This window comes from Sciurus vulgaris (genome assembly GCF_902686455.1).
Source record: "Sciurus vulgaris genome assembly, chromosome: 2".
In the NCBI taxonomy this organism is placed as follows: domain Eukaryota; kingdom Metazoa; phylum Chordata; class Mammalia; order Rodentia; family Sciuridae; genus Sciurus; species Sciurus vulgaris.
This window is the reverse complement of record NC_136462.1, coordinates 178,240,722-178,247,966: the sequence shown is the minus strand read 5'-3', so window position 1 is coordinate 178,247,966 and position 7,245 is coordinate 178,240,722.

Genomic DNA, 7,245 nt, shown 5'->3' with positions numbered 1-7,245 from the left:
GACAACAGCCAGGCCCCGTAGGACCCCTGGCCAGACTGACTGAGCCCCGTCTCCAGGATCCCTCAGCCCCACCGATCACTCTCTGCCTCTGGGGCCCTCACATCGACTGACTGCTCCCTGCTGCCAGGACCCCAGACCAACTGACTGCACACTATCACCAGGACCCCAGACCGACTGATTGCACCCGGCCTCCAGGATCCCACAACCACACCAAACACACTGGACCTCCAGGACCCCTGCTGGACCAACTGCATCCCGTCTCCAGGACCTCCAGCTGACCACATCCACCCTTGAGCTGCAGCTCCCCATTTGCCAACACATTTCAAAGCCAGAGCAGCCATCTTGGATAATCCTGGAAGCCATAGCTCCGATCTTTAGGTGGGGCAAATCCCATCCTGAGACGCCTGCTGGAGGTTTGAAGCTCATTGTCAGGTACTTCTCATGCATCAGGATACTGAACACTGGGAGGTTTCATTAGTATATATATGACTGTTATACAGTAGATTTTCTTTTTTCTCCTTCTTAAAAAAATTAAAGTTTTTATTTCTTTACTTTTCTTGCTCTCTTTTCCTTTTGTTTACCGGTTCCCTCAGAGTCTCTTTCTACCTTTTTTGCATGCTAACATCCGATTTCTTTTGGTTACACTCTCACCCTTTCTATTTTCTAGAACTTCTGTATATTCCTTTCTTAGCCCATTAACAGCCACATTCTTCATCCCTCTGCATCCTCTTTGTACTCCATTAGAAACTGCAGACCTTATTGCAAACCTGTTTGTCTTACCGAAGATAATATTTGAACTCATTTTGTTTATTATGACAATTTTGTTATTGTCCCCATAGGGGCTATTTGGTCTAGGATTGCATAGTGTCTGATTTGGGCACTGCTAATATTGATCTCCCCTTAAAGAAAGGGTTTTGGAAACCTATAGGGCCACTATAAGCCTATAGAGGGAAATCTGCAATACCCCAGATCTGCACTGCTAGAGGGGAAGATACATGAACAACATGAAAAAACAAGGGAAGAAAATGATCCAAACAAATCTAGATTCTATAGAAATAGAATCCAATAACAGTATGTTAGAAGAAATGTCAGAAAAGGACTTCAGATTAAACATGATTAAGATGATTCACGAAGCAAAGGATGAGATAAGAGAGCAAATGCAGGCAATGAATGATAATACCAATAAGCTGAAAGAGCAACTGCAGGAAGCAAAAGATCATTTCAACAAAGAGAGTCTCAAAAAAAAAAAAAAAAAAAAAAAAAACCAAACAAATCCTTGAAATGAAGGAAACAATAAACCAAATAAAAACCTCAATGGAAAGCATCACCAAAAGACTAGACCACTTGGAAGACAGAACCTCAGACAATGAACACAAAATATTTAATCTTGAAAATAAAGTTGCCAAACAGAGAAGATGGTAAGAAATCATGAACAGAATCTCCAAGAACTATGGGACATCATGAAAAGACCAAATTTAAGAATTATTGGGATTGAGGAAGGCACAGAGATACAAACCAAAGGAATGAACAACCTATTCAATGAAATAATATCAGAAAATCTCCCAAACCTGAAGAATGAAATGGAAATCAAATACAAGAGGCTTACAGAACACCAAATGCACAGAATCACAACAGATCCACACCAAGACACATTATAATGAAAATGCCTAACATTCAAAATAAAGATAGGATTTTGAAGGCCACAAGAGAAAAGCATCAGATTACATATAGGGGGAGACCAATATGGATAGCAGCCAACTTCTCAACCCAGACTCTAAAAGCTAGAAGGGCCTGGAACAACATATTTCAAGCTCTGAAAGAACATTGTTGCCAACCAAGAATCCTATACCCAGCAAAACTAACCTTCGCATTTGAAGATGAAATAAAATCCTTCCATGATAAACAAAAGTTAAAAGAATTTACAAATAGAAAGCCTGCTCTACAGAATGTTCTCAACAAAATATTCCATGTGGAGGAAATGAAAAACAACAATGTAGGTCAGCAAAGGGAGGAACTACCTTAGAGAAAAAGCACTCAAAGGAGAAACCAAGCCAACTTAAAAAACAAAAATAAGCCAAATGACTGGAAATATAAATTATTTATCAATAATAACCCTGAACGTTAATGGCCTAAAGTCATCAATCAAAAGACATAGACTGGCAGAATGGATTAAAAAGAAAGACCCAACAATATGCTGCCTGCAAGAGACTCATCTCATAGAAAAAGGCATCCACAGACTAAAGGTGAAAGGATGGGTAAAAACCTACCACGCACATGGACCCAGTAAAATAGTGGGGGTTTCCATCCTTATATCAGATAAAGTGGACTTCAAGCCAAAGTTAGTCAGAAGGGATAAAGAAGGACATTTCATACTGCTTAAGGGAACCATAAATCAGGAAGACATAACGATAGTAAATATTTATGCCCCAAACAATGGTGCATCCCTGTACATCAAACAAATCCTTCTCAATTTCAGGAATCACATAGACCACAACACAATAATTCTGGGTGACTTTAATACACCACTGTTACCACTAGGTAGATTTGCCAAACAAAAACCAAACAAAGAAACCATAGACTCAATAACACAATCAATAACCTAGACTTAATAGACATATATAGAATATTCCATCCATCAACGAGCGGATTCACTTTCTTCTCAGTAGCACATGGAACCTTCTTGAAAATAGACCATATGTTATGCCACAAAGCAGCCCTTAGGAAATGCAAAAAAATAGAGATACTGCCTTGTGTTCTATCAGATCATAATGGACTGAGAGTAGAAATCAATGACAAAATATAAAAGGGAAATTACTCCAACACTTGGAGACTAAATAATATGCTATTGAATGAAACATGGATAACAAAAAATATCAGGGAGGAGATTAAAGAATTCTTAGAGGTCAATGAGAATGACGGTACAACATATCAAAATCTCTGGGACACTATGAAAGCGGTACTAAGAGGAAAATTCATTGCATGGAGCGCATTCCAAAAAAGAACGAAAAGTCAACAACTAACTGACCTAACATTACAGCTCAAAGCCCTAGAAAAAGAAGAACAGAATAACAGCAAAAGTAGTAGAAGACAGTAAATTATTAAAATCAGAGCTGAAATCAATGAAATTGAAACAAAAGAAACTATTCAAAAGATCGACAAAACAAATGCAGCTTATTATCACTACATGACACACAGCTATAGCAATTCCTATCACGTCCTTGTCTCATCACGCCCCTTTTCTGAACTGGTGTCCTGGCTGTGGTGGTCTCTGTTGTCTGAAGTCAGGTGTGCAGGGAGTCGGGGGAGCGGAGAGCTTGTCTTTGGTTAATGGGCCACTGGGCTAAGAGGAGGTGCCGAGAGGAGGAGCACTCAGGAATGACGTGAGGACTCGGATCGCCTGGAGACCTGCACTTGTTTTTATTAGTTCATTATAGATATACTTAATATTGATGTTCTGTTTTGTTTTGTTTTGCTACTGGGGATTGAACCCAGAGGCGCTTAACCACTGAGCCACATCCTCAGCCCTTTTTATATTTTATTTAGAGACAGGGTCTCACTGAGTTGCTTAGGGCCTTACTAAATTGTTGAGGCTGACTTTGAACACATAATCCTCCTGCTTCAGCTTCCCGAGCTGCTGGGATAACAGGCATGTGCCACTGCTCCTGGCTTGGGGTCCTTTCTCACATAATTATTAGGCATGGAATATAACTTGCTCCAATTCAGCCCCTGGTCCTTCCCCTTTTCCTCCCCTTCTCCCTCCCCCATTCCCTTTCCTCTACTCTACTGAGGTTCTATTTATTTATAGTTTTTATTTTAATTAGTGCATGATGGATCTAGATAAAGGTGCAGCTAACTGTGGTATATTCACATACGTCCATAGGACAGTGTGGCCAGATTCATTCCACCGTTCTTCCCTTTTCCAGCTTCCTGTGTCCCCTCAGCCCCCTTCCTCTACTCCAGGGAAGGACTCTACACTTTTGGGCAGTGACTGGAGGAGACTGAGACTTGTCCCTTCAGGGGATGAACAATGCTCTCTATAGCAGAAGGAATAGTGAAGTGTAAATCTGGAGGACTGTAGCAAAGAGTGGCTAGATTATCTAAAATTCTCTTTTTTTTCTTCGTGGGCTCCTAAGACTGCACGTTCAAGCCTCCTTGGTGGTTAACTGGAGACTATATAAGTGGATTAGGAACAAAAATGAAACGTGCCACTTTCCAGCCTTGCTCTTAAAAGCTCTGGAGTTAACATCCCTCACTCATGCAAATGAAAGCAAAAGGGCTTAAAGATGGTCCAGTCACCAAGCAGAAAGAACCGAGAGCGGATCACTACTAGGTATCACCATCCTGATTTTTCACAGTCAGTTGACCAGCGGTGGAATGTGTTATGAGTAAGACACTGGCCTTTTAAAAACTGAACCCATGAGATCTTTGGCATTGTTTGTTAGGTAGCAAGTATTAATGATTCTAATGACCCACGCATCCCTGTAAAGAACAGAGAAATTCTCCTTCTCTGTTCTCTGTTCTGAGGTCCACTCAGGATTCCTGGTGTTTCGGGAATTCCTTCCTAAGCATGTTCTGATCAGGTGTTACATCATCTTCATTTACAGCTTCCTGAAGGAGTTTTCTGTTGGATGGGAGGCTGTAGGGGACTGTCTGCTGGAGTTTCCAGGAAGATAATGAGGTTGTTGAGAGCAGCCTACCGACGCTCTTGCTAGAATTTTTTCGTTTTCATACGTTCATTTCTTCACCAAATTTTCAGGATTTTCTGCAGTCTCCAATCTCTGCCAGCAAGTTTTTAGTTTCTACTTCTGAAAAGAGGAGGGAAAACCACATTGACACAAAGTTACCCATTATCAATTGTAAAAATAAATGTAATAATGTGATAATAAATACAAGGCATTTGTGAATGCATCAACAGCCTGGGTAATAAATACAGTTATGTTTATTAGCCCTGGGTCTGATATATATCCATTTCCTTTATTTCTCTGTCACATATTTTCTTGCACATTTTAACTGTTCAGAAAGGTGGATACATTATATTAGCAATGTTCTGAGGACCTTGTTAATCCACACATATTAGAAAAAGTTGAAAATTATATGCTTAATCAAGTTGAGAAATACAGTTGAGATCATGATACTGTGCCTTAAAATTGTCCTGTCAATCCCAAAATTGTTAAAGAGGTCAAGATCACTACAAAAGATTTAAAAGGTAGTTTAGAAACATAATCCTATCCACCATTGTCAAGGCTACCGCTAAAACTTTCTATCTTGAAATTTTCATGGTGTCTTATATGCTACTTTTTTTTTTTTTTTTTTTTTAATGTTACCAGGGATTGAACCCAAGGATGTTTAACCACTGAGCCACATCCCCAGCCCTTTTTATTTTTTACTTTGAGACAGGTTCTCACTAAGTTGCTTAGAGTCTCACTAATTGCTGAGACTGGCCTCAAACTTGTGAACCTCCTGCCTCAGCCTCCTGAATTGCTGAGTTTACAGGCATGGATCACTGTGCCTGGCTATTTATATGCATTTTATTATTTAAAAAATTTGTTCTTAAATGCATTTTAAATGATGAAGGGACATCCAAGAATGAGATTGTTCCAAAAGCTATTATTTATTTTTTTCTTTTTTCTTTCCTTTTTTTTTTTTTTTTTTTTTTTTTTTTTTGCAGGCAACAGAGAAAAGGACATGTCGGAGGTGAGGCACTATCAGTCAGAATCCTCGGTGTACTTGATCTTGCTGGTGTTATTATTCTGGCACTGAACTGAACCGAGTTGAATGGACTCGGATTTGTGTCTCTCCACATTTCCCCAATCCTGTGGGCTTCTTAAGTCTTTGGTCATGTGTTCCCAGAAGAGGGGCCAGGCCACCACCTACCCACAATGTCGGCCAGCTGTGTGGTTCTTTCTGGAATGAGGACCGGGACCTGAGGAAGGGGACTCGGTCATGTAGCTTTGGCACATAGATCCAACCCGAGCAGATCTGTGGGGCCTCCGGGGGCTTTCACGTTCCTGGAGAAGGGTGACTTTCTGCAGCAGCTGCCTGAGGGTCTGGCGGAGGAGCGGGAAGCCTGGTGGGAGGAGCCAGCAGGTAAGCGGCGCGCCCCCTCCCTGCCCTGTTCACTGTTGAGGCTGGTGTGCCGCTGTGGACACTCTGCCCTGGGATCGCCAAAGGAAGTGGCCCGACACAGCTTTGGCTCGTACTTGCTTCCTCCGGTGGTGGTCTTCACACTTTGTACAACCCAGATTACTGGGTCTGCCTCCGAGTGTCTGATTCTGTAGGTCTGGGACAGGACCAAGCGCTTGTATTTCTACTAAGCTCCGGGTCATGCTGACATTACTGGTTCTCGGAGCACACTTTGAGAACAGATGTTTGAGGGAATCCAGAGCAAGAGACGGGTCTCCAGAGCGGTCCTGGAAAGCAGGGCAGGACGGGATTTGGAGTCCGCTCTACACCCGTGTGAAAAGATTAGGATGATAACAGCCCCTGGTCTGATCACTATTTCTAAGTCTTTCGGCTGTGATTAAAGGGGATGGGATACAGGTAAGTGAAAACACATCGCAAGATCCAGTGGCTGCTGTACTTGACTAGTACAGGGATGATGATGATCAGCATTGTGGTGTGGGACTGCTGACAGAAATAGTACCTTTGGATAAAGAAAATGATAGGCTGAAAGCAACTAACCGTCCAAACACAGCATGTCTGAAGGGCAGAAGTCCTCTCTGGCAGGTTAGAGTAGACTCTCTTCCCCACAGTTATAGATCATAGACACTGCACTGAAATTCGGGCCCAGGATGTCATGATAACAGCGAGGGACTCAGTGCACAGGATCCATGAATTTCCTATGTCAGAGGCAGGATCCTGATAGGGAAAATGTTGGAGGGAACACTGATCTGGGGGGAGCACTCGGGGAGGAGGGGATGGCGGAGGAGAACCTGAGAATCTTAAAGCTCCAAATTCCTTTATTCTGCATAGCACAGTGTCCCCTTCCTTCTTTCCAGAGAAGAGCAGCCTCTACTTCTTCCATGGTACCAGGGAATGATTTTGTTTACCTCTCAAGATCCTCTCCTGCCATTCTGGAGTGCCTCCACATCAAAAGCCAGAGTTGGGTCTGCGTGTGGCTTAGCGGGACGTTTAGTCTCTGTTGTGGGAAAAGGCAAAGTATCTCAAAGGCGAGGTGAGCATGCTGGCAGGGAGTAATGGCAGGGATGGGGAGACACCATCAGGGTGGGTCTTGAGGGTGTTTGA